Raw genomic sequence first — 15,469 nt, 5'->3', positions numbered from 1 at the left:
ATTATACAGAAAAACGATAATCGATAAGCAATAAACGATAAGCAGCAGAGCGGCAAAACAACTCATGGCTAAGCAACAAAAAATAAATCGAACCTATAGATTTCAATGTATATTGCAAATAATTCGTCACTCGTTGCTCAGCTGCTGTATGGCATATTATATATCAATCTATAAATTCGTTGTATTTTCTGTCGCTCAGCAGTCTCTTGTTTTATCGTCCTACTGCTTTTTGTATAATTTGTATAATTATGGCTATCGTATCGTTGACCAAGAACACGATAAATTTCTAGAAAAGTGTCTGTAGAAAAGTATTTCACAGCCCAGTGCTGCGTAGTCCTTTACACTACTTTTATGTCACATGCGACATTATCGCTGCAGTATAGAATAAGATATCAGCAGTACTAAGAGGATAGGAATTCTAATTAAGTCAATGGTCGACATAATTACAATTGAGAATGATCTATATTCTGTACAAATCATTCAGATTTAGTTAGTTAGAGTAGTGCGTATATACAGATATATATAGAGAGAAAATAAAAATGCTTGCGCTCGTAGCCTAGTTCTCTCACAGTACAGGTGCTGCACCATGCGACAAAGTGTTGAAGGTGGCACACATTAGCATGTACAAGAACCTATAAAACTAGGGATCTGCACTGTTTAGTTGCACGTTAGTATATACAAGAACCTATGTATTTAAGTTTAAAGTTAGGGATCTGTCCTGTTTAGTTGCACTGTTATTAAAAGGTTTTGGAGGTTCGATATTTAATTGATTCACACAGATTTAGTTGTTATATTCTGTATTTCACCACCATGTACAGCCATATTAACACACCAGATACACTCAGATAATTAACACGTGACGGACGCAAAAACAAAAGGGCGTCGTTAGAAATCATACCAACTTTACATGTAGGAACTAGTGATCATACCAACCTAATATTTTCCTCAACATTCCTCTTTGATCATAATTTCTACAAGCCCCATAGCTTTGGTAAAATATTGAGTCTTGACCCTGTTTAAACCTTTGGTAAAAATATCAATAACATTCTCAGAACTTGGCACATAAACATAATCTAATATATCTTTTGACACGCAATTCTTAATGTAGAAGTAACGGACATGAACATGCTTAGGGCCATGAAATTTCTTTGGGCCATGAAATAGCTCCAATATTATCGCAGAAAATTTTGCATGGGTGGGGACAATATGACAATTGACCCAACTCCTTTAAGAGTAAGGATATCCACACAGTCTCCCGCGCTGCCTCCTACATTGCTACAAATTCTGCTTCACATGTCGACTGAGATATAATGGGTTGTTCCTTTGATAACCAAGATATTGCACCACCAGCAAATATGAAAACATAGCCACTTCTAGATTTTCTACCTATTGAACAACCTGCAAAATCTGAATCGCAAAATACCTTCAAAGGTTGCCCTGTCTTTTGGTATACTAACTTTAAGTCTTTCGTTTTTTAGCAGGTACCTAAAAATACGCTTCACTGCTTTCCAATCAAACACAGTCGGATTTGCACATCTTTGGCTTAGCTTACCAATTGCACATGCGACATCAGGACGGCTTACAGTAGTAGCATACATTATATGCCCAACAGTCTATCTATACAACATATTGTCAAAAGGGTTAATCGCACACAACATCAAAATCATCTTCACATTCCTTAGCTAGTGGTATTGATACTCCAGTCTCATAAGTAATGTCAAACAGGTCCAGCATTTGGCCTATCTGCACAGATTGGTCCAACACGACAGTAATGCTGTTTGGCTTATTCAGATGGACGGACAAAAATTGAGTCTCAGTACCTAACATCCTAACATTTAGTTTCTCCTTAATACTAGTCTTGAACGTACAAATCGTAGTCTTTGTTTCAAACGCAAGAATATCATCCACATACACCGCTACAATTAGATCTTTGGATGCATTCACATACACACATGGGTCACTCATACATGGGTTCAGATTCATACCCTTCAAAATATTATAAATATGTTTGAACCACATTCTTCCAACTTGCTTCAGTCCATACAGGCTCTTTTTAATTTTACACACATATTAAGTCCTGTTTTTTCCTGGAACTTCAAAAAATTCAGGTTGCTCCAGGTATATGTCCTGATCCAAAAGACTGTTGAGGTATGCACACTCTATATCAATGTGTTCATAACTCCACTTATTCTCAGCACACAGAGCAAGCAAAATTCTCAGAGTTCTGCGTTTCACAACTGAGCTGAAGATCTTCGAATAGTCTACCCCAGGTCTTTACCAGAATCTCCGAACTACAAGCTTACCCTTATATCTATCAGGATCCCTTTTGACGACAAGGACCCACTTACAGTCCATGATATTTTTACCCAATGGTCTTAGCACTATATCTCACACATCTTTGTTCACGAGATTGTCTAATTCTTTCATTATTGCCTCTGTCCATTTTTGAGCATCAGATCTCCTCAGGACTTTGTACACATTAACAGACACACAAACTTAAACTGTTGCAACATGAACACAACTGCTACAACTTGGCTTATGCAGTCTTACTGACTTCCTAGGCACAATCAATACACTTACAGCCCCGTCCTGATTATTTTCATTAATTAAATTGTCCATGAAAAAATCACTTTCCTCTTCATCATTTTCAGCATCACTTTGGAACTCAATATCAATTTACATAATTCCCTTTTCAAGTTCAAAATCTTCAACATCCCATACCCAGTTAGAAAATTTTTTCTTGATATCACTCGAGTCCACACTAACATCCTCGTAGGAAAACACATTTTTTTTTTAACCGAACATGACAAGAGATTATCTTTTTGGTGTTTGGCAGGTAGATCCTGTAACCCTTGACTTGTCGGTCGTAACCTACAAAAATCCCCTCATCTGCCCTGCTATCAAATTTTTCTCCACTTGGGCTTATCAGGTACCAAACTTTACATCCAAATACCCTTAGTCTATTTATCTCCCCTTAGATGTCGCATCCCTCACCTTTCCATAACTCCAATGGAATTTTATCTCCGATAGGAGCGGATGGGCATAAATTCCTTATGTGGCACGCGGTACTTACAACTTCCCCCCACTGATAGTCAGGGAACCCTAATTGGTTGAGCAAACACCTAGACATCTCAACCAGGGTCTTATTGACTCATTCTGAAATACCATTATGCTCAGGGTTCCTAGAAATATTCTTCCTGTGCATAATACCTTTCTTCTTTAGGTAGTTCTCAAAATTGATCCCTGTGTACTCACCGCCATTGTCAGTTTGGACGATACTTATCTTGAACTGATGTAGGGCCTCCACTTCCATCTGATATTCTTTGAAGCACTCGAATACTTTGCTTTTCCTACTGATGATTCTGACATGCATGAAACGAGAGAAATCATCAATGAAAGTTACAAAGTAGTTTCTTCCACCTAACAATTTGCACTGAGCTCTGCCATTGATATCACTGTGAATGATTTCCAGGGGACGTTGACACATATGATGAATAGTCCTTAGGAATGGCACCTTTGTCATTTTTTCCCTCACACAGACTCCATACAGCTCATTACATTTCTTGGAATCTTTTTTCATGCCCAGTACAAGAATTTTGCTCATTGCATTTCCATGCAGATGACCCAACCTCTCATGCCATGATACAGTAGTCTTATATGCCTTTGCCTCAATGACTTCAATACTCTCGTCACTGTTGCCAGGCTCCCTCTGATCGTTGTTCACAGAGACATTTGCAACGTGTCTTTCATCGGGGATAGTCTCCAAGTAGTATACATCGTCTCTTACTTTTGAGGTGAACACAATGTCGCCATCATCATGCGTTGCAATAACCTCATCCTTTTTACACATGGTGTAACACTCTTCTTTACCAACTGCCTGATCGAGATTAGATTTACATCTAACTCAGGTACTTACAGAGCATTTGACAAAAAGAGGATCCAACCCCCACAGGACTCAGCCATTTTTACAATGATCGTTCCCTTCCCCTTAACTTCCACATGTCCCTTACCAATCCTGATATGTCCGGTCGCTGGTGCAAAGTCCACAAAGCGATACCTGTTCGGAGTCATATGGTTTGAGGCGCCCGAGTCAAGGTAACTGATCCCCCTCTTTCCAAACAGCTGATGGAGGATAAGGCCAATGTTGAGATGAGTCCTTTGAATCTTGGCTAGTCTTCTGGTCCCCTCTGCTTCTTGTTGTCCTCTTATTTCTTCTTCTCCTTTCTATCTCCTTTCTCTCCTTGACACTGGTACGAAATGTGGCCCCATTTTCCGCATTTGTAACACTGGTTCTGGTCATGTATGTTTCTGTTCTTCGGCTTCGCACCATCTTTGTTTTGGTGTGGCCTGGGCTTCCATTGTCTTCTAGTCGCCGTTGCGCTGCCTTGCGCGGATGACTCCGCGGCCGCATCGATTCTTCTTTCTTCGAGTAGAAGATCGGCCTTCACCACCTTAGAGGTCAGATCCTTATCAATCTTTGTTAGTCTGACATATGTCGAGTAATTTGGATCTGTCGCGAGGCCAACCAAAATGAAAGATGCCACAACGTGATCCTCAAATTTGATACCAGCTTTCGATAACTTGTCACACAGGAATTGGATTTTCCCACAGTACGTGGAGATATCCATGCTAGGGGTCTTCTCGATAGTGCCCAGTTCACGCAGCCACAAGGCAATGTCCATCGAGGTGGGTCTCCCATGGCGCTCTTCCAGTGCTTTCCAGCACTCCTTCGCCGTTTTCAGACCTCTGATGTCCCTGAGATACTCGGGGCGGACATGCCGAAAAATGTATGCACGTGCTTTGTTATCCATTTTAACATACTCGGGTCTTACCCTTTCTGCTGCCGTCAATCCTGGATCCACCGCATCCCAGCAGTCCAGGAGAACCATCGAAGCTTCCGTCATCGTCTTCCAGTACTCATAGTTGTCCTTATTGAGAATTAAATCCATGTCTTTGTCCACATCGCTCATCTTCTCCTGGTCGGCCATGGCGTAACCTTTTCTTGGATATTTACAGAAACAAAAAACTCAACAATAAATATCTTCACTATCGCAGTTCACCGCCCTGGGCCCATAACCTGTTATTAAATAGATTTTAGAGTTCAACATTTAATTGATTCACACAGATTCAATTTTTATATTGTGTATTTCACCACCATGTACAGCCATACGAACACACCGGATACACTCAGCACGTGTACACACATTAACACGTGGCGGACGCCAAAACAAAGGAGCGTCGTTAGAAGTCGTACCAACTTTGCATGTAGGAACTAGTGATCATACCAACCTAATATTTTCCTCAACACACACTGCATACACAAGAACCTATTTAATTATACAGTTCTGCGGAAAAGTTCATATCTATTTTTCTATTCCAGATCATCCTGAATAAACGCGGCGTATCGGATAAATCAGGATATGTTTATATAAATAATAAATTACATTCCTTTGAAATTCGTGTTTCGTGTCATTTTAATTAGAAAAATATCGCAGACATTGATGAAAGTTTCATAAAAACAAGGCCAATAATATAAAAGTTTTATTGTTGCATTGTTGCCTCGTCGATATCCTATCTCGGATCGAGTAATATTGCTCGCCATTATCTGTGTAGTCGATAGTAGATGCTCAATAAAGAAAAACTACGTAATTGTTTTATCGTAGATCCTAAGATATCATCAAAATGCTAAAATATCTCTACCGTGAGTATTTCTTAATCGAAAAAATGGCAAAACTTCGTCTCCTGATACAATTTTTCCTCATTACTTCGTACTATTTTGATAACACAAGAAATACTCGATAATTCTACAAAAATCAGGACTCAAATATTGCATTAATGGAGATGTATAATAGAAACGATTCTATTTCTGGAAATTGAGATCTTAGACGTGTCAGACGTAGAAAAGGACAATTCGAGTGAAAGAGAAAGAGCAACTGAAAATGAAGCGATCGACAAATATTAAAGCGCTGCGATAAGTTGAACATTTTACTCATAAATAAAACTTTTTTATTTTAATTTGTGATCAATAAAACTTTTACCAATATGCTTCCTACATTTTTCTATTAAAATAACACCAAATACGATATAATTTGGTTTCATTTTTAAATTAGTACCCAGGTACATTGTTTCAGCGATATCTTAAACGACATTGGATCATGTTATAGTACACGATCGCGGCGAGCTGTCGAGCTTTTCGGTGCGTCAGGGAAACCTCTTCTTCATAGTGGGAATAATGAGTGTGCAACCAAGATTCCTTTTTAGTTGTTAAATAGCTTTTTTTGCAAAAACTAATAAATTTTTGAACATGAGATTTTGCACACTTTTTCAGAATAACCAAAATTATATCTTCATAAAGTTTCTACTTCGTATTCTCAATTTTACGTGAATAATTGACAATTGAAAATAATCTTTAATACCTACAATTTTTAGTGCAAACTTTTTATGATCCTATTATTAGAATCATTGTTATATGCAAAAAATTTGTTTTCGATAACCTTAAAGGTATTATAATTTACAAAATCTGTGTCAGAAATTTTGGATAATTTTTATTTACTTACGACTACTTTTACTTACATACTTTTATTTACTTACGATTCTTAACGTGTGATGCCTCATTTGATAGATATCTTTAATACCTACAATTTTTAGTGCAAACTTTTTATGATCCTATTATTAGAATCATTGTTATATGCAAAAAATCTGTTTTCGATAAACTTAAAAGTAATTTACAAAATCTGTGCCAGAAATTTTGAGTGGCAAACATATAGGATTTGTTCCTGAATATAATTTTGCGAACATAAAAACTGACAAATGACAGATCGGTTTGTTCTGTATGGTTTAAGTCAATCTGTTTGTCCGAAAAGATTTTCTAATCCTAGAAGTGTTTTCGACTGGTTTTTAGAAAGGTCCTTGGGTTTATTACGCACTCTTAAGAATTACGGAGAAAGCGGGTAGTGGCCTAACGCAAAAGACGGAGATTTACCGAACGAAAAATCCGGGTTTTTTCCCATAAACAATGTTGCCCATGAACCACGTTGGTAGGAGGCTTCTTCCTCCTATCTTCCTTCCCAACATTGGTCATAACCAATCAGCCATAACCAATAAGAGGTTACCAACCAACCATAACCAAAAGAATAATAGTTGGTTAATAACATACTCATAGCCTATTTGGGAGGCTGTGCTATTAATAATTTATAGACTCTAACAGCAATACAATGCACGTGATATTAAATTAACACAACAATGTGTTAATAATATAATAAATAAACACGTTATAATAAAACACTAAAATGATATTACAGTTATTTCAGTTGCACGTTACTCATTAAAAGGGAATTAGAAATAAGAAGTAGATAAATAATTAACACAGTACTAATCAAGAATTATAAGATACGAGACTAAAATATACTGGTAACAGTACATAGGCGGCCACCTTGAAGGCAATGATAATCGATGCGTGCATGAAGTAAATATTACATGTTGCGAAGGGAATTGTATTTTCAACCGTAAGATGGTATCTGGTGAGATAGTAATTAAACAAAGGAAGTGTTAGCTCCACGTAAGAAGACGGGTGTAGTAAGAAAAAGAAAATATAAATAATGTGAATTAATGTAATATAATACATCATATATGCAGAAACAGGACTCTTAAAAGTTCATTGGAATCGGCCTTGAGAAAGGAGAAATAAATTGAATTTTTCACCCAAGTACAGTTAACTAATTATGATTGACAAACTAAATAATATATAATGATGCATGAGGCAGTAGATATTTTATCCCTGAAAAAACAAAGAAAGAAATTTTTAACGATTAACTATATTGCAATAAAAATAAGTATAATTAAATTAAATTAAGAGTAAAATTAAGAATAACATTAAAATAAAAATTAAATTAAAATAAAATAAAGCAATCTCAATAATTAACGTAACTTCAAGCTTAAAGTACATTAAAACATAAAATAAATATGAAATTACAATTAACAATAAAACTGAATAAAAATTAAATCCAAAATGAAATAAAATGAAATGAAATAAAATAAAATAAAATAAAATAAAATAAAATAAAATAAAATAAAATAAAAAAATAAAATAAAGTAAAATAAAGTAAAATAAAGTAAAATAAAATAAAATAAAATAAAATACAATACAATAAAATAAAATGAAATGAAATAAAATAAAAGGAAAATTTGAAGTAAATAAAATTATTAAACAAGAAGTACAATGTTGAGGGAATAATAGGAAATAATGAGAACTAATGTAGCGGCACAAGACTACTGTTACGTCCCGGGATCCGCAATAATCTTAAGGAACTGTCATCTTGCTAAAACTGCAACTAACGACGAATGTGTCACGTAAATTTGAGACTTAGATGATAAAAACAAGAAGGTTGAGCCGTAACACAACTATTAACTATCTTTTTATCAAACTTTATTATGAATTTAATAATCACAATCACAGTTCACTCCAACATTGATGTGTATGTATAAATTAAGTACGCGACTGGTCTAAGGGTAGAAACCGGTAAAGATATGTTAACTATTCTAAGGATAGGGAATAAGTAAGTTTTAGTGACGATACTGTGGCGGAGCAAAGCTAGGGGTGGGTGTGTCTAAGGAAACAGGACCATCGGATTTGTTGATGACAATTTTGGTTAGGAAAGTGAGGGCAGTAGACACCGCTTCCGATTGGATAATAAGAAGGTTGATGGACCAGCAAGGGTTTTAGCCGCCCTGGAGAGAAAGTTGCTAACGGAACATGAGAAACACCAACTTTCCCGTGTCAACCCGTAGTAAACAATAAATGTAAAGGGCACTTAAAATAAAAGATACTTGTTTGGTCTGAAGGACGTTAACTATGAAAATGCCAAGACCCATGGTGGGTTCTTAAGACTATTGAGGGTTCGCGCCAACGATGTGTAGACATCTGACTACTATCTTGCCCGCCGTGTGTGGCCTGGTCTCTGATGTGGATTGATTGATTGTGGATTGTTACACGTTCGTCGTTAGTTATAGTTTTAGCAAGATGATGGTTCCTTAGGATTATTGTGGGTCGAAATAAGTATGTTTATACAGATGGTGGCTATCTTGACCGAGGGATGGATTATGATTATGGTAGGTCCCGGGACGTAACGTAAAGTAATAAATAAGATTTCGGAGATAAGAATAAATAAGATAAAGTATAAAACAGATTTCAGAAATTGATAACATTTTCGTTATGGTGTAACAGAAAGTAAATTGATAAATACATTTTTAATTGATATACAAGGTGTTCGGCTACAGGTGTCAAGAGATTTAAGGGGTGATTCTTGAAGCCGAAATAAGACGAAAATCAAGAATGAAAAAATTTCATTTTCGACTTTGTTTTTTAGTTACTGACAATTAATAATCCGCCAAAATACTCCTGCACGTGAGCAAACCTCCTTACACGAACGAAAAGAGGACAGTCCAAACAGCGGAGCGCTCAGTGATACTCAATCCAAATGTTAATTTGACATTTTATAGGAGCTGTTGAAAAATTGACTTTAGGTTTTTCGTTAAATATTCACTTCAGATCACAAAATGTCAAATTAATATTTTATTTTACTCCATGAACATAATTACAATATTTGCTTCAATATAAACAATAAATGCGATAGTTGTGCTTCTTTCCTATGTTAGAGATTTTTTAGAACATATTTCTAATCTTTTTCTTTCCACGCTTAAAATATGTTATGATCATAAAAAGAAGAATGAGATATTTCTGAAACCCATCTGGTAATGGGAAAGTTTACTTATCTAATGATCATCTATAATAAATCTCTAGCTATGTAAAGTTTGCAGATTGTGCAAAATAAGTTTGCGCTTTTTTTAAACACATCTGGAGCACAGCCTATTGGCTTCCTCCATACCATATCCTTTCTTCCAAAAAGAACTTCTCAAATATCATGACCATTCTGAGGTAATACCGAATTGTTCAACGAAGGTGAAAGCATTGGCAAAGAGTATCGTAAATTTTTCTTTCGTAATGAACTCTCCATTACTACAATGCCGTGTTTTAGACATTTTGAAGCAAGAGGTTAGAACAGTTTTGACTACATAGTCGACTAGACAGTCGACGAGAAATTTTTAAAGAAGTGAAAATAATAAGTTAGTTATTTGGGCGTATTGTGTGTGCAATCTGTATAGTGCGTGTATTATGCGGGTAGTGAGTATTGTATATAGTGTAGCAGTATTTATATTGTAGCCATATTTATTACAATATGTATAAATTTGAAGATCTTTCGAACATGCACTTTTGCTACGGTGCGGCGGACGACAATAGCACAAAAGCGCGAAGTATCTACGCCAAAAAATATCCCAATAGGACTATACCCAGCGCAAATATATTTTGCAAAATAGACCAACGATTGCGGGATACCGGTACATTAAAATCTGCTAAATCTAGCTAACGAATTCAGCACGATGATCCAGATCTGGGAAATAAAATACTGCATCGTATGCAAGAATATATCTATTTATCTATATATATATATCTATTAGATATATCTATCTTATTATTATATTTATTATAGATATATCTATTTATGATGCAACATGTAATAAATGTGGAATAAGAAATATAAGTAACGAACATTTCCGGGCATGTGAAAATCCACACGCACTAAAAGATGGCTCATGCAGGATGGTGCACCGTCACATTTTACCAATGCAGTGCAACAGTACTTGACCAGCTGTTTTGGAAACGGGTGGATCGATCGAAGAGGACGTGTGCTTTGACTGCTCGGTCTCCAGATTTAAATCCTCTCGACTTTTACCGCTGGGGAGACATCTTCAAGTGTCAGACACAATACAGCAACATTTTAAGAGAAGAGCTAAGTTCTGTTTACAAGAAAGCGGAGGACATATCAAACATCTATTGTAACTTGTATTTTTTGTGGATACTCGTGGCTGGGATAATCGCAGTGTGTATGTGATTTTGCTGTGTACACTCACGGTTGGAATAATCGCGGTGCAAGTGTAATTTTGTTGTAGACATTCGCAAAGGCAAAGGATTGGAGGAAATATTAATCCCTCCTATTCGAAAATTTTATAGGACGGTTTTCGATATGCTCTTATAGATTTCTACGAGTAAGCAGGTTTAATGTTCATCTCTCATTTCTTTTGCGAAACGTCGTGCGGGATTGTTTACGTCTCTGAATACCACGGTTTTCTTCTCTACAATTTATATGAGGTAAGCGACCGCCTATGTGTGACCTTCGTTTGTCTAAGGTTTCCGTGCAGGGGTATTTTTAATTGTCAATAACTAAAAGACAAAGCTGAAAACGCAATTTTTCTACTCTTGATTTTCATCTTATTTCGATGTCAAGAATCGCCCCTCAAATTTCCTGGCACCTGTAGCCGAACATCCTGTATGCATAATTGAACTTATACGAAAATTTAACTACTGTCGTCAAATTGTTCAATATTCCACAAGGCAATGTAATATATACATATACATATATCATTTCTAGTGTAACCGCGTAACCATGTGTAATGCATAACCAGAGGGGTATTTTTATCACAAATTTTTATTTCTATTCATTTTACCACACTCTTCTGTGACTTTACCAACTTTATTATTTGGATTGAATATAATTCCTATACTAACTGCTATAAATCGCAGAGGGTGTGAGAAATACTCTGATTTTTTACGCGATCAGTATTTGAGAATATGGGACATGAAGTTCGATAAGATGCAAGGTCTATGTTGTATACTCTGGTTTAGTTCATATTCTTTACCTTCAACACTTTCACCAAAGGATGATGTTAAACATTGTAGTATTCTACATATGTATAACGGCTGATTTATAAAACAAAACTTCTGGCACACAGTGGGATGGATTAACAATTAAGTAGGCACTTATTTCATTCTTTACATATTTCATCATTTATTGAAAAAATCATCTAATTCAAAATCATAGATAATACTACTACTATTCATTTAAATCTGTGATAAAAATATATTAAAAAAATAGGTTTTATTATGTATCTGAGTCAGTATCTATACCTCCTGTATCTTCAAATACCTCTTCATCTAGCAAATACATATAATTTGTCCAACTGTGTCCTGTCTATCAAAAACAAATCACTAATCGACTCACAAGTCAATAATGGTAAATAGGATACCCGCGAGATAGACATGTATAATAATTTAGTTAAGGGGCAAAAGATATTAACCAAGGACTAGCGAACGATAGACAATCGTTAAAGTCAAGAGTGAATTTACTGAAGTCATTTTCAGGGATGTCATTAGTTATAACGAAAGTTATAATTAGAAGGAAAAAAGTTGCAGTATAAGAATGAAGTGTGCATGTGTACTTTGTGACACATATGTGCCCTGATACATCGAGATGTCATCGGCGATCAAGATACATCGGCGACCAAGTCGAGCATGCTTTGATTCCGTTATCTTGGCCGACAAAACCATTTCGCGTTGTCTGATTTCACGATCCGTAAGATCATCGAAACCGGCAATCGAAAATGCGCGCGCGCGCACGTGTGGTGAGTGTGAACACGTATGCGTGAATGAAGGAAATAAAAGAGACGATCCTGACTGTGACCAGACAGTCCAAAGCAAACCCGAACCGAATGCCTTATTAAACTCACCTCTACAAAACGCCCTTACAAGAATTACTGAATTAATTTAAACGATTTTAGTTGCAAATAACTATTATAAACGATCAAATTGTTTTTGACCATCGATATTATAATTATAACTATTAGGGTTCCTGATCATTTCATCTATCTTCCACCCACTTTTGTTGCAAGAAAAAGGTCAATTCCTCAATGCGTTGGATGCGGATGAATATAAATAACTAAATTTTGGGAAATTGAATTTATCCAGAATAACGAGGTATGCTTGAATTTACAAATACAAACAATTTCTTTAACTTAAACAAATTTGAGAATAATAAGAAAATATGTTATGTTGATAGTAGAATAATGGTCATATATATATTTATAATTTTCATTATAAGAAGAAAGCTAACTAAAACCATTTCAATAAAATTTAGGCAGCTGACTGCTTTTTAGAAACAGAAATCTAAAAAATATTTTAGGACAACTTTAAGTTTAAGATAATATTTAACAGATTATGAAAAAAATATGCATTATTCATAAAACTTGGCTGCATATTTGTTTTATAGCAATAGAAGAATTAAAAAATTAACATTTTAATACAGAAACAAAAAATTTTGTTTGTAAAATGTATTTTCACACACTCAATATCAATCCACTGTGTGGCATTAACAGCTTTTCCCCATCCATTGTAGTTTCCAGACCTCTGTATATGACAGTGGTTTCGACGCTCGCTAGGGAAAATTGAGTAGTATCTAATCGTAAAAAGTCAACATGGAAAGTGAAGTGGAAATAAAATGTTTCTGTCTCTTTCTGATATATTTTTAGCACGTCACGCATGCGCAGAACCAGACCTTTCTTTTCTTTCATCTTGATTTGTCAGAACTGGTCATGATTCAATTTACGAACGGTTCTCCCTAAGCTTCGGTAATAGGTGTCGAGACTTATTTGTGTGATCGTGGTTCTTACTAACTAAATCTGAATGATTTATGTAGGATGTAAATCAGCACCTTTTGTAACTATCGATCATTGATTTTATTCCTACTTTTTACTTTTTACTTTTCCTGATTTTAATTCCTATCATTTCAGTAGCGCTGGTATCTTATTCTTGTTACGTTTGTGCCGATTAATAATGTTCTAGTTGTTTCTTAGATGGTACGAGCGATCATAATGTACAGACAAATGTTCATGAGAAGACAAACGCCTTAAACTACTGAAGTATTAAACTCCCCAGCTGAGACTTTTATCTGTTATCGAAATAAGTAGAGTTAAATAGATTTGATGATTGCTCTATATTTGGTTGGTATCGAAGCCTAAGTGATTCGGAGGATTCTCTGTTCTTTCGTTATAATTCCTTATTTAGCAAAATGTAAAATTCGATGGAGGTTCACGAGGTCCAAATCCGAAGGGTAGCTCCCTCCTCTAAGGAGGCGTCGGAGCTCCAACGGGTGCAATGGACGCTCATCTTCAAGTTCCCAGGGTGGTCCAAGGGAAAGCGGTGTAGAAGTGCACACGTGAGCACTGTGTATGACATGGTCCTAAATCATTGCTGTTGAGGAAAGCTTTGTAAAGAGATCCCTTTTTCTTCGCGGTCCTCGCTTAAAAGTACTATAAAATTTATAAATTTCGAGAACTTATTCGGGATCTCTCAGTTGTCTCTTTTTATTATATCTAGTTGCATTCTCATTTATGGACTGTTCCTTATTCGAATGACTAGCTAATTTATTCGAGTATTTCATCAAGGGTGTTTTTATTAAGGTGTTAATGTAAGGTCTTAGGTACGATACACCACTATAGTGGCTTTCGCGGATGTCATCTTATATTGTGATGCCCTACGGAATCCAACTATGGGAAACAGCAAGTAATTCCAACATTGAAATACTCCAACGCTTCCAATCGAAAACGCTAAGATCCCTGATAAACGCACCCTGGTATGTTACCAACGAAACAATCCACCGCGACCTCAAGATACCTACAGTCAAAGGTGAAATATACAAATCCAGAAACAGATATAACGCAAGAGTCAACAACCACCACAACCCATTAGTCACCCAACTATTTGACACGATAGACCAGATCCGCAGACTAAAAAGAAAATACCCTTTAGATTAAATTCTTAGATCCTACTAGAACCAACAATATAAAACTATTATAAACCGTGTCATTGTATCACGCCAAATGAAGTTACTGAAAATTCTCAACGAGAATTGATTGTAAATATTCTTAAAAAAAAAAAAAAAAAAAAAAAAATCGCTTACCGTTTGAATCGTTAGATTTTTTCCATTTGTTTTGCTTCACACTTTTTTTGCCCTCACAACATTTTATAACAGTGTTAACAATATACAGATAGAATATATGGTCTCTTTTTTTGTTACGCCAGTGTCAGGTATCAATTATTGCTTTTCATTAAAATAAATATACCATTATTAGATGCTCTTTTTAACATGCCGATCTGTATCCTTATAATTTTTTAGAATCTTCAACCTCAAAATGTCGCTTCAAAACAGAAAATTAAGAGCAATTTGACAGACACTATCGCGCTATGAGTGTGAAAATTGTGACGTGGGTCTATCTGACGTACTGTGCTCTAAAATATATCACACTCAATTGTAGTATTAATTATTAAAGTAAATTAATAGAGTTAAAGTATATGCATCATACTTTTAAAAAAATTATAATTTAGTTATCAAAAACTTCGTTCCAATGCGCTTGCGTAGAGAACAGCATTATCCGTCACACATTGCAGTGCTGTATCGATTACGCGTAATTCGCGTCAAACTCTGCCGTAGAGAGAAACAGCCCCTCACAAAATTCAGCCGTACCTAGGAGGTGAAGGGTGTTAAGTCAAAAGGTGAAAGCGATTCTCACGCTCTTTAAT

The 15,469-nt window shown here is 35.7% G+C and overlaps 1 long non-coding RNA gene across 1 annotated transcript in view; it reads right to left on the bottom strand.

The window, feature by feature from the left end:
- Nucleotides 1-780: 780 nt before the first annotated feature.
- The window catches only part of LOC126922453 (uncharacterized), a 28,504-nt gene continuing 13,815 nt past the window's right edge, over nucleotides 781-15,469 (bottom strand). The window contains exon 2 of the long non-coding RNA XR_007712774.1: nucleotides 781-1,146. This is a non-coding gene — a long non-coding RNA (uncharacterized LOC126922453). The remainder of the gene's footprint in view (nucleotides 1,147-15,469) is intronic.

This window comes from Bombus affinis, chromosome 12 (genome assembly GCF_024516045.1).
Source record: "Bombus affinis isolate iyBomAffi1 chromosome 12, iyBomAffi1.2, whole genome shotgun sequence".
In the NCBI taxonomy this organism is placed as follows: Eukaryota; Metazoa; Arthropoda; class Insecta; order Hymenoptera; family Apidae; genus Bombus; species Bombus affinis.
Note: the sequence above shows the minus strand (reverse complement) of the source record. Positions and strands in the feature narration are given on the sequence as shown.